Source organism: Herpailurus yagouaroundi, unplaced genomic scaffold, assembly GCF_014898765.1.
Source record: "Herpailurus yagouaroundi ecotype Mexico unplaced genomic scaffold, PumYag 212, whole genome shotgun sequence".
Classification (NCBI taxonomy): domain Eukaryota; kingdom Metazoa; phylum Chordata; class Mammalia; order Carnivora; family Felidae; genus Herpailurus; species Herpailurus yagouaroundi.
Genome location: NW_024412443.1, coordinates 912,754 through 939,214, shown reverse-complemented (window position 1 = coordinate 939,214; position 26,461 = coordinate 912,754). Strand labels below are relative to the sequence as shown.

At 44.5% G+C, this 26,461-nt stretch overlaps 1 long non-coding RNA gene across 1 annotated transcript; it reads left to right on the top strand.

The window, feature by feature from the left end:
* The first annotated feature begins 5,671 nt into the window (after positions 1-5,671).
* Positions 5,672-20,451, top strand: LOC121016653 (uncharacterized). The gene is made up of 3 exons (XR_005784400.1): positions 5,672-5,781; positions 10,042-10,046; positions 20,441-20,451. It is a non-coding gene; the product is annotated as an uncharacterized LOC121016653 (long non-coding RNA).
* Positions 20,452-26,461: the final 6,010 nt, after the last annotated feature.

Here is a 26,461-nt window from a genome sequence, read left to right as displayed (position 1 = left end):
ATGACTGGGCCAATTCCAATATCTTGACTCGCATCATTGTACAGAAGGGGACATCTGTACCACAAATCTCTCTTTCTTTAGGTGTGTACACCTAGCACAATTTTTGGAACATAATTTCTATGCATTTTTTGGGTGCTGCCTCTTGTTTCCAATATCTACAGCCTCTTTATTACATTGGGGCCTTATGTGAAAAGCAGGGACCCCCGGGACTGCCTGGATAACTGAAGAATTAGGAGGACAAGCCAGCACTGAGGCCATCAGGGTACCTAGGAATGACCCATGGGGCAGGAAAGAAACCACACTCCCTCATTCTGACCTCCTGCACAGCATCCCTGCCCCATGTCCCAGAACACACTCATCCAGGCCCCATCCCATGACAAACCCCAGCCACCTGTGCGCCTCCTGTTCCATAGCTCTGCTTCTCAGTAGAGCAGCCAGTCCCTGCTTTCAGGCCAGTGGAGGATGCATCCTGGGCCACTGCTGTCTGCTTGCTGGCCCTCCACCCAGGCTGGGTCCCTTACTCTCATAAGTGCAAGTACCCATAAGTGCAAGTCAGGTCAATGAGTTAAAGACCATGACCTGAATGTGTTCATCCTGAGGATTCAGTGGCAACAGCAAGAACCACTTGAACCTCCGCAAGCAAGAGAGTCCTTTACAAAACACATCAGGAGCTCAAGAAGACTGCAGGATGGAGACTCAGTCAAGGGTTTGGCACCAAGTAAACCCCCCCACCCCCACCCTTCAGGCTCCTCCAGCAGTGAAGCCCTGCACCTGCCAGCCCCATCTTTGGGGAACAGTGTCCTTGTCATGAGCAGCCGCACAGCACCCTCTGGTGACCACAAGACACACAGGAATACTGCAGGGCTCCCTGATCTCTCAGCAAAGAAAGTGCCATTCCAACTTAGACATGCTCAGAGGATTCCAGGCAGATCAGAAACAACTCTGTAAAATTCAATGACATTGAGGTACCTTTCAGGAAGTCTATGAAAAATATAGGTCTCTTCCCAACTGCAGTATTCTGAGATAAATTCACTGAGCAGTGGAGTCAGGCACTGGGTTCCAGGACAGAAAATAGAGACAAGGTGGCTACCTCCCAAGATGCACAGCGTGTGTTGTGGGAATGTGTTGGTAAGGATATGTCTATGTCACAGCTCTCTGTGTCTTTTTTAAAGAAAACGTATATCCAAACAAACCTTATTTATGGAGTTGTTTGATTGTATCAACCACAAAACATTTCAGAAAATTTGCATAGTATCCATATATCTGCTTACTCTCATCTAAATTCGATCACATTATCCTATATTCCCAGGTACTTTTTCACTTATTAGGAGTGCATGATATGTTATATAGAGACTTCAGTGACTCTACAACATTATTGATACACCTAATAAATGATTTCAGTAATGTTAAGATATGTATGTCGATATATATAATGTGCTTAATTTCTTTACATGAATCACAAACTATCAGAGAGAGAAATTAAGAAAAGAATTTAAAATCACTCCAAAAGAATAAAATACTTAAGAATAAATTTAGCCTATGGGAACCTGGGTGGCACAGTCAGTGAAGCATCTGACTTCGTCTCAGGTCATGATCTCATGATTTGTGTTTTCAGCCCTGCATTGGGCTCTGTGCTGACAACTCAGAGTCTGTAGCCTGCTTCAGATTCTGTGTCTCCCTTTCTCTCAGCTTTTCCCCACTCATTCTCTCTCTCTCTCTCTCTCTCTCTCTCTCTCTCTCTCTCTTTCTCATAAACATAGAGAAGTTAAAAAAGAAAAGAATGACTTTAAACAAGAAGATGAAGACTTTACTAAAAACCAGAAATCAGTGGAGAAAGAATTTGAAGAGACAGAAATTAGCAGAAAGACATTCCATGCTAGTGGATCCCAAGAATTAAGATTGTCAAAATGTCCACACTACTTAAAGCCATCTACACATTCCTTAGATGCATTTCCTATCAAAGTTTAAGCACGTCTCTAAAAATAGAATAATCCTTCAATGAGGACAGAACCACAAAAGGCTCTGAATACCAAAATCATTTTGAGAAGGAAGAACACAGTTTAACACATCATGCTTTCTGATTTTAAACTAGATCTCAAAGCTACAATAACCCAAGCACTATGGTATTGGGGTAAAAACAGACACACAGATCATTGGTACAGAACTGAAAGCTCAGAAAGAAACCCAAACATATGTAACCAATTAATTCACAGCAAAAGAACCAAGAATATAACATGAGGAAAAGGCAGTCTCCTCAATAGGTGCTGTCAGAAACCCTGGGCACAGAAAAACAACACACACAGAAAAACAACTTGACACCTATTTAACACCACACACAGAAATGAAGTCAAATGTATTAAAGACTTAAGACCTAAAACCAGAAAAATCCTGGATAAGAACTTGGGCAGAAGGTGTGGGAAATCGCACAACTATGTCCTGAGTTAGGAGATTATAGGGGACACTTTGCAAAGCAGATAACTGCTCTCTGGCCTTTCTGCAAACAGCCAGCAGCAGTTCACTTACCCAGTTGGTGTGTATCTGGGGGGCAGGCTAGACTTCGCTTACCTAGTGGATGTGTATCTAGGGGTTGGGTTCTGCATGTGCTCACAAAGTCTTTAGATCATGTTGTCGCATGAAATATTTTATCCTGTCTAAATTTGGTTTGCACCATGTCTTCAATACGTTCTTTCTAGCATGTGGCCCACTGATGTGTTGCACATTGTTTGTAGGTTTAATGACTATGGGAGCTTAAGAGCAGCTTGTGGAGATGTCCCTTAAACTCCCTGTCACCTCTCTTGACTTGCATGGAGTCTTAAGCAATCCTTTCTGCTGTCCTTGGCTTTGCTGGACAAAGCCAAATGCCGAACCCACGAGAATATTTTTGATCTCAGTCTTGACACTGAGTTTTGGGATTTGACACCAGAAGCCAAACCTACAAAGGAAAAATAAAGAAGTGGGACTACATGAAACTAAAAAAAATGAGTTCTGCACAGTAAAAATATCTTCAACAGAATGAAAAGGCAACATAGTGAATGGGAGAAAATACTTGCAAACTACATACATGGTAAAGGGTTAATACACAAAAGATATAAAGAACTCCTACAGCACAACAATGCAAAAGCAAAGAGCAATTATGAAACTGGCAGAGTCCTGAAGAGGCATTTTTCCAATGAACACATACAGATGGCCACCACATACAAGAAGAGATGTTCAATGTCACTCCACATTAGGGAAATGAAAACCCAAAGCCAAAGAGATATCACCTGAAACCTGTCTGAATGGTCTTATCAAAAAGACAAGAAATTACAAGTGTTGGGTAAAATGTGGAGGAAAGCGAATCATTGTGCTCTGTTGCTAGGATTGGAACTTGGTGCAGCGGCAGTCGAAAACAATATAAAGTTTCCTCAAAAAATTCAAACGAGAACATCCATATCATCCAGCAATTTCCTTCAATTACCCTCCTAGGTATTACTCAGAACACTAACTCCCAAAAATACCTTCACACCTGTATTATGCCACATTATTTATGCTTGGAGGGCATTATGCTAAGTGAAATAAATCACACAGAGAAAGACAAATACAAAATGCTCGCACATATATGTGGAACCTGAAACAAAAAATAAGAAAAGAAACTACAAAAATCCTCAAAACATAATAAAACAAAACCATAAACACATAAAGATGATTGCAAAGGTGAGGGGCAGGAAGGAGGGAAATAGCTTAAAGGTCAAAAGACATCAGCGAATAAAAAAGACCATGTCAAGAGGGAAATAGAGAGTAAATGTGACTTCAATATCTCAAATTCTAGCTTGCTCTATTTCAAAGACCTTAGTTCATTCCATTCCACTCACCAGACCTACCTAAATAATAAAAAATTTTTATGACTCGGCAGTTTTTGAAAGATGAGTTCTTTACTTAGTATTTCATATCAAAAAGGACAGAGTGCTTAGATTACTAAGTATGTTAGATTTTCAATTATTTTTATGGTTTATTGAAGTATCATTATGTCACAAAAATCTGCTTTGATCTAAGTGGACACTCTCATCACTCTTAACATATGTACATACCACTGAAACAGTACAATAAAGGTAAGGTAAATTGTCCACACAAAAGTGATTTTTTTCTCCTTGTTGTAGCAAGTGTTTTGCAATGAAAACGTTTTGGGAATCGATCTCATGTATCAAATTCCATGTGATGGGTTATGCAGAATATAGTAATCATGGTAATCATGAAAATAATGATATTCAAGATAATCATAATCTCCTTAATTCCTCAGAGAGACAACTCACCCCCCAGGGACAAAACAGATGCTTAGGAGCCTGAGCTGCTAAAAGTGGCCTACACCACACCATCTTACTGAAAACATAAAAGTACCAGTCATCTTGATATGTAAGTTTGTGAAAGCCTCTGCTCTTAGGCTTTTGCTTTCAGTGAGGTCACGGTGCTGCCTTCAGGATGTTTTCAACCTTTGAGATAGGATTGGAACACTCTATTGAAATGAGAAATTTTTTTTTTAATTTTTTTTTAACGTTTATTTATTTTTGAGACAGAGAGAGACAGAGCATGAATGGGGGAGGGGCAGAGAGGGAGACACAGAATCGGAAGCAGGCTCCAGGCTCTGAGCCATCAGCCCAGAGCCCGATGCAGGGCTCGAACCCACGGACCGCGAGATCGTGACCTGAGCCGAAGTCGGACGCTTAACCGACTGAGCCACCCAGGCGCCCCTGAAATGAGAAATTCCTATGCAACAAAACAGTGTCTTTGGAAAGAACTAGGTCTCTAACGTGGTCCGGACTACATACAGGCCACAGCACCACACACACACACACCCCAACAACCTGGGAGAGGTAGAACCCATGGAATGAAAGAGCATTTGCTCAAGAGCTGATTTCAAAAGGAAGCTGAGAGGCTAGCACTGCCTGTTCAAGTACACATGCACTGGTTTCTAGGGACAGGGTGGGCTCAGAGTCACTTATCCCTCATGCTCCCTGGTGAGTCCCGGAGGAGTTGTGATTCCTAAGGTCTGAAACTCTTGAAACACAGAATGAATGCAACACAGGAGGCGCTCCACAGAAACATGAAGCACCACACCCCACGGATATGAAGAACAAAACCGACAAGTCTGCCTGGAACAAGGAGCTTTTCCATCCACCTTCCTTGGGAGAGTGAGAAGAAGACATTCCCACCCAACATTTCCCAAAAAGATGACTTTGTACTCAATCCAAAAAACCCAGTCCTCTCCAGCACACAATTCCAAGTAGGAAAGAGTCTGGACCACCCTCTAAAAGAAAGGAGCTCCACGTGTTCGTCGCCCATTTGCTTTGAGTTCATTGATTGAAAGTAAATTGCCTTCAGAAATGAAGAGCTCAACAGGGAGTTGCACAACCCCTAATTCAGACTCCACACCCCATAGTCCCATTAACTCCCATGTTAGAGGACCGCCTTTAGCACAAAGCGGGGTGGGCTCTCCCCCACCACCCCAGCAGAGAGTGCAACCTTTCCGCCAGGGGTGGGGCGGGGCAGGGCAGGGGGTGTGGAGGGGGGAGGCAGGAGGCTTGTGTTCACCTGAGGCTTCCACTCTAAATGACTTCAACAAGTTCCCTGGCTGGGCTCCAGCAACTCAGGCCCACCACCCTGACTCTCCCTGGAATGTTTCTCTGGAATCTGAAGTCCCTGTGCTTCATTTTCACAGGCAGGAATGTTGCCTCCTGCTCATGGCTGCGACTTCCCTGGCCCTGCCTTGGCATTTTCCCACACCCGCAGGTCCACGAGCGTTCCTTCGTTTGTTCGCACCTCCACCCTCCAGCCACCAACCCAGTCAGACCTCCAAGGGCACTCAGGGCGACCCCCGCTCTGTACCTGCGCTGCTCCCCACCAAAGGAGCCTAACCCCCTACTGGATGTCGGGCCCTCCTCCTCCAGGGAACCAGGGTACAACCCATAAAGTCACTCCTGAGTCCTCCAGACAACAGCCAGAAAGGAGCTCAAGAAGAACCCGGGAGCACAAGGGAGAGGGGGTGGGAATGGAAGGGGAAGACAGAGAGGGGCAGGGGAAGGCCACATGGGACCCTGTCACGAGGATCCCTACCTCGGCAGCACCACGACTGAGGCAGGTCCCTGGAGGGAGGCTGTGGGTCTCAGCTGCTCCACCTTTAGGCTTCTTGCAGATGGTCTTGGGGGCGCCTGGGAGCATCGCATCGCGCTTAGCCCCTGGCAGTGTTGGCACTCCACCAGCGCAGCCGCAGACAGAGGTGCCCCAGGGAGCGCGGCCCACACCTTGGCCTTTGCCTCCAGGAACAGCAGCAGCAGCACGGCCGCCACCCTCCGGGGCTGGAGGCTCATGGCTCTGAGTCCTCTCCGCGAGTGCCCCGCTACTGCTAAGTCTACTGCTACCTCCACAGCTACCGGGTCACAGGCGCCAGGCAGCAGCACGTTCCCGGTGGGGGGCGGGGTGGGCGTCAGCCCCTGACTTGCCTAGAGACTTGGGGGCTTGGAGCAGCAGGCAGTCTGGGAGCCAGGACGCAGGGCACAGCTGCAGCCTCAGCTGCCTCACTGGGCTCCACCCCTGGCCCATGCGCCTGCGCGCACCCATGCCCCTGCTCCCGCACACCTGCGTGGGTCCAGACGCAAGCCCTCCCTCCTCACCTCCACCCCCCCCCCCGCGCCCCCATCCGCAGGGGGCACAGCTGCTGGGCGCCACAGTCTGCAACAACGCACCTCGGTGGCCCACCAGATGGTCTGACCGCCTACCCACCAGCCTGACGCCCAGGAGCCAGGAGAGGGCTCCAGAGACCAGGCCAGTGGGAGAGGGACTGTCAGGTGTCTCCTCCCCAGGTTGGAGATCTCCCTGTCACCCCTGAAGAGACCCAGGAAGCTTTTGCAAAGTTGGTTTCACAGGGAGGTGGCTATACATGAACCTAGTGCTCCCTCTTGCATCCTAGGCTATATTAATATAGCCACCCCTGCTCTCTTTTGGTTATTGTTTGCATGGAATACTTTTTCTTCCTTTCATTTTCAACCTGTTTGTGTCATTGGCCTGAAAAAAAGTCTCTGGTAGACAGCATATAGTTGGATCATGTGTTTTTATTCATTCTTCCAATCTCTTTTGATTGAAGGGTTTAATTCATTTGCATTTAAAGTATCCATTGATAAGGAAAGACTTCTCTCATACTATTTGCTTCCTATATGCCTTATAGTTTTTCTGTCCCTTATTTCTTGCATTACCATCTTTTTTTTGTTTTCAGTTGATTTTTTGTAGTGAAATGCTTAATTCCTTTCTCATTTCCTTTTGTGTATATTGTATAGCTATTTCTTTGTGGTTACTATGGAGATTATATGAAACACTCTAATGTTAAAACACTGTAATCTGGGGGCGCCCTGGTGGCTCAGTCGACTGAACATCTGACTTCAGTTCAGGTCATGATCTCATGGTTTATGAGCTCAAGCCCCACATGAGGCTCTGTGCTGACAGCTCAGAGCCTGGAGCCCACTTCAGATTCTGTGTCTCCCTCTCTCTCTACCCCTCTCCTGCTCTTATCTGTCCCTCTCTCAAAAAATAAACATTAAAAAATTTTAAACACTGTAATTTGAATTTTTATCAGCTTAACTTCAATAACAGACACAAAGTCTGCTCCTTTACAGTTCTGTCCCTTCCCTTTCAATGGCTGATGCCACAAAATTACATCTTCATATGTGATGTACCCTAAAACATAAATCATTATTTATTTTAAACGTATTCATCTCTTTTTTTAAATATGAAATTTATTGTCAAATTGGTTTCCATACACACCCAGTGCTCATCTCAAAAGGTGCCCTCCTCAATACCCATCACCCATCCTCCCCTCCCTCCCACCCCCCATCAACTCTCAGTTTGTTCTCAGTTTTTGAGATTCTCTTATGCTTTGGCTCCCTCCCTCTCTAACCTCTTTTTTTTTTCTTCCCCTCCCCCATGGACTTCTGTTAAGTTTCTCAGGATCCACATAAGAGTGAAAACATATGGCATCTGTCTTTCTCTACATGACTTATTTCACTTAGCATAACACTCTCCAGTTCTATCCACGTTGCTACAAAAGGCCATATTTTATTCTTTGTCATTGCCACATAGTATTCCATTGTGTATATAGACCACAATTTCTTTGTCCATTCATCAGTTGATGGACATTTAGGCTCTTTCCATAATTACATTCATCTCTTAAATTATGTAGAAAACAAGATTTTACGTTACAAATTAATGTTACATTAATGTTAGTTTTTACACTAATAATCATTTGTCTTTAAATTTATTAGTCTCTTAAACAGTGTAGAAAACAAAAAGTGCATTACAAACAACAGTTACAATAATATTTTTTATAATTGCCAAGGCATTTCCCTTTTCTGAGATGTTTATTTCTCCATATGGCTTCGAGTTACTCTCTAGTGTGTTTTCATTTCACCTCGCAAGATTCCCTTGAGCATTTCTGGGCAAGTCTACTGGTTGCAAACGCCTTCAGCTTTTGTTTATTTGGCAATGTCTTAGTTTCTTCCTCACTTCTTTTTTTTAATTTTAATTTTTAATGTTTATTTTTGAAGGATACAGAGACAGAGGTGAGTGAGAGAGGGGCAGAGAGAGAGGGAGACACAGAATCTGAAGTGGGCTCCAGGCTCTGAGCTGTCAGCACAGAGCCTGACGTGGGGCTCAAACTCACGAGCCATGAGATCATGACCTGAGCCGAAGTCGGACGCTTACCCGACTGAGCCACCCAGGCATCTCAGTTTCTTCCTCACTGCTAAAAGAAAGTTTTGTCCAGATACAGGGTTTTTGGTTGGCAGATTTTTTCTTTTAGCAGTTGGAATATATTAGTTCATTGCCTTCTGGACTCCATGGTTTCTGATAAGAAATCTGCTTATGGCAGATGCTTATGGCTATTAACAATAGCCAAAGTATGGAAAGAGCCCAAATGTCCATTGATGGATGAATGGATAAAGAAGATATGGTATACACACACACACACACACACACACACACACACACACACACAATGGAGTATTACTCGGCAATCAAAAAGAATGCAATCTTGCCATTTGCAACTATGTGGATGGAACTAGAGGGTATTAAGCTAAGTGAAATTAGAGAAAGGCAAATATCATATGCGCTCACTCACATGAGGACCTTAAGACACAGAATAGATGAACACAAGGGAAGGGAAGCAAAAATAATATAAAAACAGGGAGGGGGACAAAACATAAGATACTCTTAAATATGGAGAACAGAGGGTTACTGGAGGGGTTGTGGGAAGGGGGATGGGCTAAATAGATAAGGGGCATTAAGGAATCAACTCCTGAAGTCATTGTTGCACTGTATGCTAACTAATTTGGATGTAAGTTAAAAAAAAAACTCACATTAAAGAAAAAGAAATATGCTTATGTTCTTATTGAGGATCCACTGTATGTGATGATTTACTTCTCTCTTGTTGCTTTCAATATTCTTTCTTTCAATTTCAATTTCAATATTCAAAGTCTCTGGCTTTTGAAAGATTGATCATAATGTGCCTTGGTGTGGCTCTCTAAGTTCCCCTTACTTGGAATCTGTTCAGCTTCTTGGATGTTTATATCCATGTCTTTCATAAAATTTTGGAAGTTTTCAAACATTATTTCTTCAAATATTCTCTGCACCCCTTTTTCTCTCTCTTCTATTTCTGACACTTCTACAATGCATATGTTGGTCTGCTTGATGGTGCCCTACAAGACTCTTAGGCTCTGTTCACTTTTCTTCAATCTTTTTTCTTTCTGTCCCTCAGACTTGATCAATTCCATTGTCCTGTCTTCAGTTCCCTGATTGTTCCTTCTGCTTGTTCAGATCTGTATTTGAATCCATGTGGTAAATTTCTCACTTCACTTATTGTACTTTTTAGCCTCAGAATTCCTTGTTATTCTTTTTTTAGGTTATTGCTTTAATGATATTTCCATTTGTTTATACATTGTTTTCTTGACCTTCTCCACATATTTCTGAGCTATTTGTTTCTCTTGAGCATCTTTAAGACACGTATTTTAAAGACTTGTCTAGCAGATGTACCATTAGGTATTTTTCAGGAACAGCCTCTTTATTTAATTTTTGCCTTGAATGGACCATATTTTCCTGTTTCTTTGTATGATTTTTGATTTTTTTTGTTGTTGAACATCAGATATTTGAATCTAATAATGTCGTAACTATGGAAATAACATCTTCCTCTCCTTCCCCACAGTTTGCTGTTGTTTTGCTAATATTTTTATTTTTATTTTATAAAATTAACTGTTGTAGGCTGTCTCTGTGCTGAGAATAAGCCTGAAGTATAAACTTATGGACTTCTCAGGTCATTTCCGAGCTTTTCCCTGTAATGCACGCTCTCTTTCTAACTTTCCTGGTATATGCATTTGGTTTGGAACATCCTAGTCTTTACTGTCTAGCTCTTAAAGAGGAAAAAGTGAAAAATGAAGGGATGGGGAGAAGGGCACTGGCCTTCTCAGCCAGAGCAGGGAGACACTTGCAACAGCGTGGGGAGGTGCAACAGGGGCTGCCTACCTCTTTAGTCAGTGGCAGCAAACACCATCAGAGTGCAGAGTACCTATATTTGAAGGACAGGGTCCCTTTGCCCACCCTGCTCCTGCTTGCTATGTGCAAGCTCCCCAAGGAATATGTGCCCAGTGGCCTTTCAAGGGGCCTGAGTTGAGGACGGGTGGCTGCCACTGAGCTGAGAGCTGAAATTGACCAGGTGAACCCTAATTTACCCTCCAACTCTTCCCTGTAAGTGACAAGCGTTCAAGAGACTTAAAAATTCCAAAATATGGTTGACCCTCGAACAACACCAAGGTGATGAGCACCAACTGCCTGTGCAGTTAAAATCCATGTATAACTTTTGACTCCCTCAGAACTTAACTAGTAATAGCCTACTGTTGACTAGAAGCCTCACTGACAACATAGTCAATTAACACATATTTTGTATGTTATATGTATTATATACTGCATTCTTACAATAAAGTAAGCTGGAGAAAAGGTTAGAAGAATGTCATAAGGAAGAGAAAATATACCACCAGTACTGTACTTTATGTATCGAAAAAAAATCCATACCTAAGCGGACCCACACGGGTCCACTTGCACCTGGGGTGAGGGTAATGGAGGAGATGTATGTGGGGGAGTATAAAATGTGTAAATGGTGGGGGAGGGTGATGAGGGAGCATCCATGTGTAGCTGGGGGCAGTAAGTGATGAGGAGTACACCATAGGTACATGGCGGGGGGGGGGAGGTGCTGGTGATGGTGGAGCAGCCATGTGTAAATAGGAGGAGGGTGATGGGGAAGCACACCATGTATACATGGTGGGGAGGGTTTAGATGGACACAGGGTCTTTTAGGCAGAAAAAATCACAATGCAAAAGACACCAACATCACAGCCCAGTAGGTTTGAGGTAAAGCAAAGGCCAGTGGGCAGTGGGAGTGGAATGAGCCAGGAGGACAGGAGCAGGAGAGGTATGTAGGAACAGAAGAGTAGGAAGAGGGGGAGACTTAAGAGACGAAGAGGAGCCTTGTTGGCTACTGTAAAGACCTCTGACTGTGAGCAGGGTAAGGGGGGTGGACTTTGGAGAGTTGTGAGTGGAAGCCCTGACCTCTCTTTGACCATTTGCTTTGTTGGAAACAGACCAAAGCTGGGGAAGGAGGAAGCAACAAGGCTAGTGAGGAGGCTCCTATGGTAATCTGGATAAAAGGAGGCAGCAGGAGAGGGGCAGACAGGAGAAACTGTCATGATGGCTTTTAGCCTGAGCAACTGGCAGAACAGACTAGCCCTTTGCTGAGTTGGGAAGATTGGGTGGGGAGGCTTGGGATGAGGTGGGGTGAAGACCAGGCCCTCGGGGTCCTCCCTCACTTCTCTCCTTCATTTGCTCAGCTAATGACGTAGGGGGTATTCTTTTTTTCCCAAGTGGGAGCAGATGATTTATTTGCTCATTTATAGATTTCTTAAAACTACAAGGTTTAGAAACAGTAGGAGAAGCAACTATTGCCACTTAGGGAGCATTGCCTCAGGCCCGGAGCTAAGTATAGTTTACAGATCAACTCATACACAATTACCCTAAGAAAGTCTCTTAACGATCTCAGCCTCATAGTCAGGAGCTTGAAGCTTAGGGAAACTGAGTCACATTCCCAAGATCTGATAGAGAGGCATGAAGACAGAAATGAACCTGAGAGCATCCTAGCCCAGACCCTGAGGTATGTGATTTCTGCTTTTGTAAACCTACCCAGATTTTCTTTGTGGTGTACAATTCGATAAGTTCTTTTAAGTGCTCCATTAATTTTTATACTTCGATCAAATCAATAGTAATGCAAGGGCACTCCACATTCTTTCCTTTCATTTCTAAGTGTTTGTTTCACACACTTGAAGTTATTCAATACATATAACTCAAGTTATGTCTTCACAATACACAATTATCTTAATAGTGTGAGAAAGGCTTCCTTTATATATGTGTATATATCCAGAAAATCATGGATTATGTCTTCAAAGATAAATATCTGTTAAAAAATATCGGTAAGCTGAAAGAAGGGAACCAGGAGAAGAACTGACTTGAATGTATTACCCATCACAAAGAAAAGAGGCGGGGGGGGGGGCTTACTCTACTTCTTCTTTGGGAGGAGGGGGAAGGAGTTAAAAGGAGTATCTGTATTAGGTACCTAATAATTTCATCCTGACCTGTCAGGGTTTTATAGAGATGATGCAGTTGAAATACAGCTGGGACACATGTGAACGCTGGGGCCCCAATGTGTCACCAAACTTTGTGAGCAAGGTTAAGTAGGGAGAAAAAAAAAAAAACCTTCCACCAAAAGTCTTGACTTTTTCTTTCCTGGTTGTATAAATCAGAAATTGATGGAAGAAAATAGTTTTGCTCAATTCTGACAATGTTTTGAAACAGAAGCCAAAGTAACTGCTAAGAATTCAGTGCTAAGTGGTATTCCACAGAGCAAATCCTAGAACACAAGGCAGAAAAAGAACAACGGCCGTCACATCAGCCCAGCACACATGGACTAAATTCTACTCCGGTCCTGTGGATCTCAATGGTTCGTCCGCAGGTTTTGATGCTTAGCTTCTATGAGATTACTTATTGCCATCGCTGGCCCCCCACATTTTGTTCCTTATCCAACACCTAGTACTCCCCTGTGTGGTCCTATTCTACATCACTGGGGATCTTGTTAAAATGCAGATGCTGACACAGTAGGTCATCTGGAGAGAGTCCACACTCCTAACAAGTTCCCAGGGGGGCACTTATGTCTCCAGCCCCAGCTTTGAGTAGCAAGAACTAGACACTTTAGAAGTACCTGTTGATCTTCATAACATATTATTATTCTTCCTCTCAGAAGAGAAATCGGAGTCATAAAGAGATTAGGTCCCTCCCTTCACCTAAACTCTTCCGTAGGTCCTGTGAGCTCTAAGCCCAGAAGGACCCCATGCTGCTCTGTTGCCACCACCCTCGCCCAGGCCACCGCTGCTGTCAAATCACCTTTGATCATTCTACTTCTCTGCTAAACACCCCCTAAGGCATTCCTATTCCTTTTCTGTTACGTTCTTCGTCTCTCTTCAAAGCAGTAAGAAATTGGGTTTTTAACACAACCTGATGATACTTTAACACATTTAGAGTCACTGTAATATATATTGTAGGTAGTCTTCTACTGCCATCATAGTTTGCTTTTATAACTCCTCCATGTTTCTCTTGTCTTTGAAAAAAGTTTATTACTATCTTTGATGCTGATTTAGAATGCAGACATGTTACTCTTAATCCCAAAAGTAAACACTACAAAGATGTATAATAAACCATCAAACTCAATAGTGGCGTTCCTTTTGTCCCTCCCGTCCACTCCTCTGCTAGTCGTTATCAACCGAACCTGGGATAGACATGCTCTTTCTTCTTCCTGCCTCATCATGTGCTTCCCCAGTTTGGAGAAGCCTCACAAACAAAAATGCTGGGCAGAGTCACCCACGGACAGCAAAAGTAACAATGGAGATGACTTTGTTTCACTGCAGCGTCTGTTGACAAATGGGAGGCCAGTCTGGGGGTGGGGAGCAGAACACAGAGAACTGGATCATCAGCTGGAAGGTGGACTGGAACCCGACTACTGGTAGGATCCTGTCACTTCATAGGATCTTCTCTCCTCCTTTTTGGAGCTAATAAAACATTCCTGTTGGCCACAAACCCAGTGCTAAGCTCATTCTGTTTTCAGTAGTAACAATTACCTTCAAGGGTCTCAAATGAGTAGCCAGCCTACCTTCCCACCAGACAGCTTTTCCTCCACAGACATGTAAGGGTTAAAATATCAATATACAACAAACAGCAGACAGAAAACAATATCTCGCATCATTTGAAAGTACTTCCCTAAGACATTAAAAGTCTAAAAAAAAAATAGAAAATGTATTAGAGGACACTAAAAGTTTATAAAAGATCAACTGAAAAGGTAAAAGGCAGGTCAAATGGAAAATGTACATTGTATTTTGGCTGAAGTTCCACAGACAACCCAAATGTGTAAGATAAGAGAAAAAGAATTTCAAACGTCATCATTTTTAACTGTGGGATCTATAGCTTCCACATTTTTCTATTAGAGCAGAGGTCAGGAGTTCCTACTGCCATCACACTGTCTCGCTGTCCTTCAGGAGCCCAGAGGCAGGGGTCATCTGTTTAATATCCACTGTATGGCACTGAGGCTAAGCACAGCACTTAACACATGGCACCTGTGCTAAAGACACATTTGGCAGGTGGCAGAAGGAAACTGTGTGGGTACACACCATCATTTGGGGACCTCTCTGCCACTGCTCTGCCCTCTGTCTAGTTTGACCCAAGTGTGTCCTTACTTCAACTCTGAAATAACTAAAGTCATTTCAAAGAATTTAGGGAGAAAAGTTCATGATGACAGACCGGGGAAGTGGCCTGGACAGATGAAGAAGCAGACTTGAAAGGTAAGCTAAGGACCTTAAATGCAAGCAAAGGGGGTGTGGACAATCTGTCTGACCAGCTCTACATGCTGGAACCAGGTAAGGAACACACTTCAGACTTGTGTCATCCTCCCGGAGGTATGAGCGGTTTTTAAGAACTTGGACTAGGTGCTCAGACTCTGTCTTCTCTCTGTCATTGGCAGAGCACAGAATAAGAAACAGGAGACTTAAATGTGCTAGAAGATTCTGTCCCCGGTGATCAAAGATTATAGATGGGAATGCTGTTGTTATTAAAGTAACAACATGAGCTGCCTAGCAACAGGGCAGGCTATGAAAAATGCCGTTCCTTTTGAATTGCACTCTGTGTGAAGTGTGTTATCTATCTCTAGTAGCTAAAGATAGTAAATGCTTTTATGCAGGGAAAAAAAAAACTCAAATGACAGGAAAAAAATTAAACTCCCATTTTTATATGGGAGAACACTCTAGATGTATCTACTTTATATGAACTGAGTAATGCAAATTGTAAGAAATAGCAATTGAGTTGTCACAGGGGGGAAAAAAGGGCATCAGAGTTCGAAAGAATTATCAGAGTAACAATGGCAGAAAGAGTGAGACACACAGTCAGAAAATCAGACAGACACACTGAACTTTCTGGGAAAAAAATATCCAGGAGGAACTCCATGCTGTGAGGAAATAATTCTTGGGCTTCACTAGATGAAACCAATCTCAAACCACACCTCTCCACCAACCCTAATTATCTGGTCAGCTAGTCACCTTCTGCCATTGGGATGAACTGGTAAGGAGAACCCTGGTAGCTGTGAAAAGTATATCAGTATCTGTACACAGGCATTTGTGACTTTTAAAACAAATAACTTAAAGATTTCCAGTTAGTTTCTTTCACCAAAACCATAAATTCTAAACTAATTTCATCCTCAAGGGGGTGCCCAAGAGCAGCACAGTGGAGGGGAATGGCTGAGAGTCCCAGGGAAGCACAGGGTCCCTCCCACCCCCGACCCACCTGGGTCTCTTCACCCACTGTTTCTTCGGAAAATAAACCATGAACACCTTAGAGCTGCAGAGGTCAGAGATGGCGACAGGTGACTGCAGGGCTGTCTCATCGCTGTCTCCTCATACCTGAAGCACTGTCCCATTGAAGACTTATGCTTATTCCCCTGGCTCTAAAACAGGCTGCCCCAGAACTGAAGCAGCTCTGTTTGTGTCTCAGCCCTGGTTTGGAAGGCTATTAAACTGTCAAAACACACTCCCCACTATTTCCATTTGGGGAAATAGTGCAGTTGGGGTCATTCAGTCAGACCACTAGAGTCACTGCAGGTTGACAGATTTGGTACAAGATTGAGACATTAGAACAGTCAGAAAACCATCAACAAACTCACCATAAATGCACCGCTGGAAAGGAAGAAAAATGTATCTCCCAGTGGAATACTGGATGGAATGCTGCATCTTCTATCTTTTTAAATCAGTATTAGTCACATTAATCAGTATTAAAGCAAACTATCTTTCAAGAAAACTCAGATCGCTTTAACACCCCCGATGTCATTACTGACTGTTCTATTTGATCCCTCTCCGTGCATTTGTGCGATTAGACAGTCGGAATTGCATACTCAAAATAGCATGTCACCCACTGCCCTCTTCCCTGAACATGGCTTTACAGTTGTCTGGCTAGTTACATGGCCTTGATTTTGACCATTAACTTTGGTGACCACATAATATCCCATAAAGAAGAGAGGCCATCATTGAATCATCCTTTTCTTGGTAGCCCCCATTCCTCCCCCTTCCCCACATTCCTCTTGTGGGCACCACGTTCAGTTCAGACCACCACTCAGACCTTCCTGAAATCCAGGCCCTGCCTGCCCTCCTCCAGACCCACAACTCTGCTTTACCACGGCTTTTATGTTTTTTTCTGATTGTTCTCAAAGTTCCTTTTTTCTTCCAGTTGCACTGAGGTATAGCTGACACAGAGCATTGTGTAAGTTGAAGATATAAACATTATTATTTGATATATACCTATGCATTGTAAAATGATCACCACAATGTTATCTAATATCCATCACTTTGCATGGTTACATATATATTTTTTCCTTTGTCATGAGCACTTTTAAGATCTACCCTCTTAACAGCTTCCAAATATGCAGTAAAGTATTGTTAACTATAGTCACCATGAACTTACTTACCTTATTACTGGAAGCTTGTACCTCTGACCCTCTTCCCCATCCCACCCCTCGTGCCACAAGCTGTGAAAGGGCAGCAGTGTGGACGTCTTCATCACTCCCCTCGTCCTGTGTGAACACAGCGGCTGCTGCCAAGTTAGCTAATGTCTGAATGAATGAGTGAAGTCTATCTTTCCTCCCTACCCAGCAGGACATGTCCAATGGGCCCTGTCAGCAGCATGATGTGGAAAGATTGGGGCAGGGGGGGAGACAGCATTTAGGGAGCTCTGGCTTTCTTCAGTGACATTTTGGCTTCCTCTATATAGAAAGGCTAATGAAAATGAGGAGTGCTTTTCTTTATATGATTCCATTTTGCAGATAAAGTGCTGAGGCTCAGAAGGGACATGGTCCACTCTGATCTCACAGACCTTAGGCCTCCTAAGCCCCTGTCCAGGTGCCCCTTTTTGTTTTCCAGACCACAGCTTCTCTGCACATCCCTCACCTAGCTCAAGGCCCAAATGAGCTAATGGTAGGCCCTAAGCTTCACCCTTTGTTTCTTCCTGTTCCTGGGCAGACTTGGAGCCCTACCTCTGAACTTCAGTTACACACCTTGTTTGTCAGTATCTTCCCCTAGGTATTGCTCCAACCTGCATCAGCCCCCTAGAACCACAATGAGGTCACAGTTCTCCCCTTGTCCCAGGTAGAAGCAGGTCTGCAATGGTGTAGATCTGCTTTCCTCCACTCAGCCACGCTGGCCTGGGGTGCTGGTCCCAGCTGGAACACAGCTGTGTGTCCCTGTGCGTACCAGGACGTGAGCTGCCACTCTCCCCCGTCCTCCAGTGAGCTAGTAGGTTCTCTAAAACATTCTGCCTTTTCTTCTTCATGCATAAGCAAAGCTCACCAAATCCACTCCCCACCCCCCAGATCAACAGAGGAGAAAGGGAGCCACCCCAGCAAGTCCACAAATACTGGCTTGTGTCTCGCGAAGATACCATATTCCTGAGCGGTTGATTCTGCATAATACTTATCCTGCAAACTTACCATATGATGTCAAGGCACCGAGTTTCTCTTCCTAGACTGCCACTCTCTGCATGGCCCGGAGCTCCGGGCTCCAAGCGTGGCCACTGTGAATCCCGACCGTAGGCTGACCAGTTCCCTCAGCTGGCAGACATAAGACTGCCTGGTGCCTGAGATGTGAATTGTACTGAAGCACGGGCTCACTGAGGGGCCCAAAGTATACAGAAGGGATTAAAATTCAGCACAATCAATGCTTGTTAATGCATGTGGCAAAACACCCAGGAGAGAAAAGCAGGAAGTGATGACAGATAAAAAGAAGAAATTTAGAAGCCTTTGACCCAATTTCTCTGATTTGTTTCTTTCTTGAGGGGAAAAAAAAGATGGACTCAGACTAATCCAGATGAAATCTTATTTTGAGCCCCACCCCCCAACTTTAACTGAAAATTTGCACTTCTCCTGATGTTGGAATATGAAAGAATAAAAATCCACTTACACGTGAAAAGTGGTACTAACCCTGGTTGAAAGCTTTTAATGCACAGCAACCTCTGAACTGTTACAGAAAATACATATTCAGATCTTTTAGTAACATTAAACAAATAATAAAGGCTATTCCTTAAAAAAAAAAAAAAACTGGGGAGGGGCGCCTGGGTGGCTCAGTTGGTTAAGTGTCTGACTTTGGCTCAGGTCATGATCTCATGGTTTGTGAGTTCAAGCCCCGTATCAGGCTCTGTGCTGACAGCTCAGAGCCTGGAGCCTGCTTCAGATTCTGTGTCTCCCTCTTTCTGCCCCTCCTTGCTCTCTGTCTCTCTTTCAAAAATAATAAATAAACATTAAAAAAATTAAAATAAAACTGGGGAGTATCTGGTGGAAGAAAACTGTAAAAGATCTAAAAAATAAATGTCTGTCTCCACTCCCCTTGCATCTTGAGAACAGCATGTCCTCATGAGAACAGGAGTGAGAAAACTCACACTCAATCCCCCCAATGCTTTTTTTTTTTTTTGAAAAAAAATTTATGATGGATATACAAAAAGCTGGACCTATTTAATGTATACAACTTGGTGAGTTTGGAGATAAATACATACTGTGAAGTTGTCACCACTATATATGTCATAAATCTATTCATCACCTCCAAATTTATTACTGTTATTATGGTGATAAGAATCCTTAATGTAAGAGCTACCATCTTCATAAAGTTTGAAGTGGACAATACAGTGCTGTTAACCATAAGCTCTACACTGTAAAGTACATCTGTAGGACATATTCATCCTGCATGACTGAAACTTCATAAAAAACAAGGCAGAAACTGCTCCTAGAATTGTGTCTACCTGGGGCGTGTAATGAAAAGAGAGAGCTCCCGCCTTCCACTGCCTAAGTGGAGACTGTGTCCAGTAGGGCAGCAAACACAGGAGGGATGCCTGTCGCCTCACCTTAGCACATAGTGGCCAAAAGACAGGAGCTCTACTGAGCAATCCCCAGCCACCCTGCTATCCCTTCTTTCTCAGAAGGTGCCCTGAAAGGGAAGGAAAACATCTCACATATAACGTCAACAATAGGGAACCAGCCTGTGTCCCAAGGGAGGCTGGAAATCACCCTCCATAGTACCTGACAGTTTTAGATAGGGAAAGCAGTTTTGTAAGAATTAAGAAACCACTATTTTTTTTGAGTCTGTGGCATCACTTTGGGTAATGTTCCCTATTAGGCCAAATGTAACTTGTGCAAAAATGTGCTCTATTTATAAGTACTCAGAATACTAGTGAATGCATAGTAAATACTTGTTGAATGAATGAATAAAAAGAAAAACAAGAGAAAACAAATGGTCAGCAATGACAGAATATCTAAGCAAATCACCATTTAGTAGCATAATTAATATTTAGTCCCAATGTATTATGATGGCAGGGACACACTGCTTGTATAGAAATGTATATGAAATAATTTTTAAGGGTGATGACAGAGAGCAAACAATATGGTTATAGGAACCTTAAAAACATGCATAAAAGGTTCACCACTAATTAGGTAAGAATATGAGGTAACAGACATACAGTCCAATAGATGCTGCACTTTATATCAACACAAATGCACAGTGAGAACCAGATGCACATCAGAACTAAATGAATAAACACAGCCTGAATTTTCTCTTCTAGCATATTCCATAGCAGTGACTTTCACAAATGCTTGCAGAGGACACATAGAGTGCACAGAGCAGAGACAAGGACGAGGGGTGGGCTGACCTGGAGTGGCGTTGGGGGGCTGCCTGGTGTAGGACACGTTGAAGGCGGGCTCCTAGGTCAGCAGTGGGGGATACATGCGCCTCTGGATGAAGAAGCCAGCTCCGCAGCAGAAGAGCACGCCCATCATCAAGAGGAACCTGAACGAGAGCACAGCGGTGAGGTGGGGCTCAGGGCGCAGCTGGGATGCTGGGGTTCAGGGTACAGCAGCGGGGCTCAGGGTGCAGCAGGGAGCCGGGGTTCAGGGCACAGCAGTGGGTCTCAGGGTGCAGCGGGGAGCTGGGGTTCAGGGCACAGAGGCGAGGTGGGGTTCAGGGCGTAGCGGGGAGCTGGCACTCAGGGTGCAGCGGCGAGGTGGGACTCAGAGCACAGTGGGGAGGTGGGGCTCAGGGCACACAGTGGTTGGCCTGGGCCCATGGACTCGGAGATCCCTGGGCACTGACTCCCACGTGCTAGGGTCAGAGGGCGGGACTTGGTGCCTGGTTCCTCAGGCTAGACTTCCTCTGACATTTCCCCCAGGACCTTCTTGGCTGTGTGACAGCAGGGAGACCACTGGCTTGCAGACTTCTGGGATGCCCCTGAATGCAGCCCACTCACACTTAGAAGGTCTCTCAGTGAGCTTTCTGTCTCAAATAGCTCCAAATGCTTAGCTGCGTTGCAAGGGTTGGCGCGATCTCTTTCCTGTCCATGGCTCTGACCTAAACTCAATTTTAGTCAAAACAGGAGATGCTTTCTCAATTTTGCTTGAATGCCATGGCTGACCCAGCTTTTGCCTCGCTGCCCATGTCCCCCATTTTCCATTCTTCGCTGGGAAAGCAACACGGATAAGAACATTTATCCTTTCTAGCCATTTTCTCTCCATTATTACGTGAATATTCAGAAATAAATTTTACATGGTGACCTTCAGAGAGCACACCTTAAATATAGAAAAACTACAGGACTAGAGAAAGTACTCATACTCCATAAAAGAGCCGCAGATATAAAATCTCTACGTTCTAAGTATGGCTGACCTCCTATGTGACCTTAAAGTCTAATGAAGAGTAGAGCTGACTGCTTTAAGGACAGGACCTTTGTCTAATTCATCTGAAAATTCTCCGATGTTGTCACATCACTGGCATTCAACAAATGACTGACAAATGGATAAATGGTTCTTCCCACCTCACATTTGTACTATACCTTGTATTTCTAGAAACACAGGAAGTCATTCTGAGAAGGGTCAAGTTGTCTGTCCTGCACAGACACAGCTGGGAAACTGTGATGGGACTCGTGGAACCTTCCAGAACCTCACCCAATATGCCCACACTGTGTGGGCACCCTACTACCTTGTGAAAGATGGATGAGCAGGAGAGCCAGCTGCATCGTGGTCAAAGCCACGTGACCACACAGAAACGAAATTTAAGAAAAAAGGAGGCGATAAAGTCTTTAAGAATATGAATACGATGTTAAGTGTAAGTCCATCAGTCAGTCAGGAAATAATTCAGGAAAGGGCTGAAATTGTGTCTCTCAGACCTGTGTTCTAGTTCATTATTCATTCAATAATGTTTAAGCACATGCTCTCATCCCAGAACCATGTTTCGCATTATAGAGAGTAAGGTAAAGTCCCTCCCCACCCACTAAACCTGAATTCTGATAGAGGAGGGGGACAGCAAACAACAAATTTACAAAATCACTGATTTACAACTCTGGTAAGTGATAAGAAGGAAAACTGAAGGTGCAGTCATAAGTATGTGTGTGTGTGTGTGTGTGCGCGCGCGTGCACGCGCGCGCACATGCACGTGTGTATACAGTAAAATATACATAATGTAAAAGTGACCACTTTTCACCATTTTTATGTGTACAATTCAGTGCAACAAGAGGTTTTAAACAAGGGTATGTGTTATAGTAAGGCGATCCAAAAAACTTCTTTTCCTTCAAAGCAGTATCTGAGCTTAGTTCTGAAGGATGGAAAGAAAGAGGCCAGTTGAGGGGGAGGGAAGGCACTTTCTGGGTGGAAAGAACAGCACATGTGTGCCAGCGGGAAGCTGGGTCAGCAAGAGGTCCCAGAGGATTGCTGTAGGCCGAAGACGGGGGAGAGGCCGAGGGGGCTGCTGTCTTGGGATACCAAAGAATCCCACTGTGCAGGGGCCTGGCATCTCGGCACCGAGATGCTGGAATCACAAAGGGAACTGTTTTGGCTCTTAAGACTAATTTCCCTGGTGAACTCAGGGAATCCCTGATGAATTTCCCTGGTGAACTCAATGGTAATCTTACATTCAACAGTGGGCTGAATTGTAAGTATCTGAGCACAGAGAGGCTGACTGTGAGTAAGGGTTTATGTACAGGATTTATAGCATTTTTCAAACAGTGCTACCACTCACTCCCAAGAGATGGGCTCCTTGGTTTTGAAAAATGCACAAGAAATCTGAGATAGGGGTCTCTTCCATGGGACAGGCCACAGTGTTGGTTCCACTATCACATGAAATTATTCTTCTCCTAGCCAGATATGAATGATATTGAGGCACCTCATCTGATATTGCACCTTAGACTAACAGAGACCAAGTACCAGGCATGGGCAGAACAAGTCAAAAGGTAGGAGACTGACTACTAGCTTCGGTATCAATCATCAGATTCATTCCTCATTGAAATATTGGTCTGAGAGAACTTATTTTAAGAGAGAAACTGACAAGGGGTCAGGAAATTGAGCTTATAGAACAAGGAAAGAGAGGAAGGGGAAAAAGAGGAGTATAGTAAGAAAAGCTGTTCTTTGAAGCACTAAAGGGTGATTGTGCTCTAGATGTTCCCTTTCATTGCTGAGCAGGTTTTGGAAGATTTGCGGGGATGAAGGGAGGAAGTTCATGCCTTTTCTATTATCCAAAGTAATCTGGTTTCTTCAATTCAATGTGTTTTTTCAATCCCTTCTTGCCCTCCCCCCAGCACTCAGCACAGCAGCTCTCTCCCTGAATGCACGTCCCAGGCATCAGGTGAATCATGATGCAGACCCAGGTGGGTGGGAGCCCCCAGCGGCAGGGCTCACGCACATAATAACCCTGCTGGTTTTTACTCCTTCATAGTGTACTTTCCAGCTCTACTCAAGGGTGCTACTAGTCTAGTTCTTCAAACCATGAATATTTCATTCAGACTGCGTTGGTCAAAGATTACTCAAGATTTTAGAACTGGGGGGAATTTTGGAAGCATTCTCCTCCAAACCTTTGTTCTATGGTAAGGAGACAGAAGTCCTTAAAAATGAGGTGGGACCAAGGTTGGAGAGTAGACCTTCCTTCCCTCTATGTCCAGCTCCATATTCCTATCTCCTATGCTTCCCCCACAAACACCTGCCTCCCACATGACTCTCCTGCCATTCTCTCACCATGTTGGTTCTTCTTACCTCCTTGTCCCATCAACATGCTGGTCCCTTTGAACAGAACACCCTCTCTGACACCCAGTCAGAAGCTTTGCAGCTTTTCCCAACTTTTCTGGGATCAGAGGCTCCATCCTGTGTTTCCAGAACACCAGTTTAAAACTCTCCACATAGAATTACCTATTTAGACACCTGCTTCTTTTAGGAGCCTGACTCCCCTAAGTGCCTCTCCATGGGGCTCTGGTGTGTACAAGACACTTCATGTTTACTGAGAGAAGGAATGCATAAGAGCCGGACCCAAGCATCCTTTGACTTTAGCTGGGGCACCTCAGACTCACATCTCCAGCTGTTCTCTGGATGTTCCCCCACTTTAGAACCTGTTGTCAGAATCTCTTCTTCTGTCATCTGACACTCCGTTTGATGGCACTCATAAGATGTCTCTGTGCAGGGATCCTGCTCATTCACTGCATACTGTCTTACCAATGTGTCCCAACTCTGATAAGTGACCCTGGCTGGCCTCTAAAAGGCACTTGACTGCTGACTCAGGTAAAGTTTCCTGGGAAAGCCAACAGAAGATGCTCTAGCTTCTAGGCCTTTATATTTCTCCTGCACTCTCAATTTAAAAAAAAAAATCACCTGATGGGGTGCCTGAGTGGCTCAGTTGGTTGAGTGTCTGACTTTGGCTCAGGTCATGATCTCACAGTTCATGGGTTCAAGCCCCACATTGGGCTCTGTGCTGACAGCTCAGAGCTTCAGATCCTGTCTCCCTCTCTCTGCCCCTCCCCCACTTGCATTCTGTCTCTCTTGGTCTCTCAAAAATGAATAAATGTAAAAAAAATTTTTTTTTAATCACCTGATACCTAAACCTTGACAAGTTTTTTTTTTTTTCATTTTTAGGAACATTTCATTTTTAGGAGCATCTGGTGCTTCAGGCTAACCTGGCATAACTTCCTAAGCATTTCAGGACTCTTGCCCCAGACAGTCCTGTCTCCTTCTACCACAAGGCCCCATGGAGGAAAGTTCTGAGGGAAAGCATGCATGAAACTAGGCAAAGCTCTGAAATACCAACTATCCTGGTCCTCCTGGTCCCTGCTTTGGTACTGGCCCACTTCACTTGAAGTGTACTCAGAGATGTTTACATTCAGAAGATCTTAGGCTAAAAAAAATTTACCTTCTGTGGGGGGCCGGGCCCCGGTGCCAGGCTGAGCCCGGGTCGAGCAATGTTCCCCGTTGACTCAAGCCAATCCAGTGGTTCCCCCTCCCATTCATGTGGGAGGCCAGGCCCCGGCGCCAGGCTGAGACTGGGTCGAGCAACATTCCCTGTTGACTCAAGCCAACCCGGTGGTTCCCCCTCCCATTCCCCCACTTTCAAGGGCATATGAAAGCCTTGTCAAGGCTGAGAAAGTTAATTCCTGAAGACTGTGGTCTGCAGGTGTTGGCAGTAATGCTACCTCCCTTTTTCTACCCCGAGTCAGATAGTAACAAACATGGGAATTGTGTTTTGCTAGCAATCTTATCAGCAAGGTCTTGTGACCCGTCTAGAAAATGCACAAGAAACACAGAACTAAATGTTTTGGTGGGCAGCAATTATGTGAAACCTGTTTATTCTTAGAATGACCTAACCCATAAGAGTCTGGTTATAAAAGATTGTGTATAGCAACAATAAAGCCGTCACTTGGGCCATCAGCCCAGGGGACCCTCCTGTTCCCAAACTTTCTCTTCTCTCTTTTTTTCTTGTATTCCCCTACCCTCAGGACCCTGACCTCGGTGTTTGTCGCGCCGGCCGCTACACCTTCTATTATAGAGTTTTAGGCGCCAACATGGCACTTGGTTCAGAAGGGCTTGCCAGAGGTAGTGACATCAAGACAGGGGATGTCCAAGCCAACCCTAAGGGGGGCCAGGCCAGGGCCCGATGTGACAGGTGAGTTGAGCCCCCAAATGGCCAATGCCCCATCAAGGCGGTGGTGATGGTGATATGGAAGCAGGCTATCCTATCAAAGACAACGTGACATGTGGAATCCCACTTACTGGCATTTTCCCTAATCAAACTTGGGAACAGTTGTCAGAAGGGAAAGACAAAACCTCACAAAAAATTTCAAGTGGCTGCTGTAACATGCTTATTAGTAAAAGTCTTAAAGTCTTCGGAAGTCAGTGATTTCGGAATCTAAAAGTCATAGAGAAGCTTAAGTCTTAACTCTTTGTGGCGCTTGCCTGGATGACACTACCATTGCAGTGGAGCAGAGGAGAGGGTTTGCGGGTGCAGGAAATGCTCTTTTGGTTTTAGGCACATCCTCTCCCACTCACACCCTGCCGTCCCTGAGATCTGAAGCAGTGTCTCTCAACTATAGACCCAAATACATTTTTAGGCACACCCCCAAGCAGGCACCCTCTGAAGAGGGCAATCCCCTGGGAATCCTGTTATTAATGGAAACTGCACCTCTCCCCTTCCAGGATGCTTCATCAGCGTCACTCCCTCATCCCCTCTCAAGGTAGAATTTTACAGACTTCCCTTAGGAGAGCTGGAAGAGGGACTAGGATGCAGGCTGTCTGTCCTGAAAGTTATCTACTCAGCTGACACCATGAGTGGGAATGACTTCCAGGCAGCACAGACTTGAGGACAAGTTGGCTAATTCTGTGTCTTTCGGACAGTCATCCTCAGCTCCATCTCAGAAACTGGCACAGCAGCTTCTGGAGAACAACAGTCTTCCAGCCTATCTCCCAAAGACAAACTCTTCTTTCCAGCCATCGCCTGTGAAAACGGGAACAAGCTTTCTGCAAACTTGGTGAGGCAACC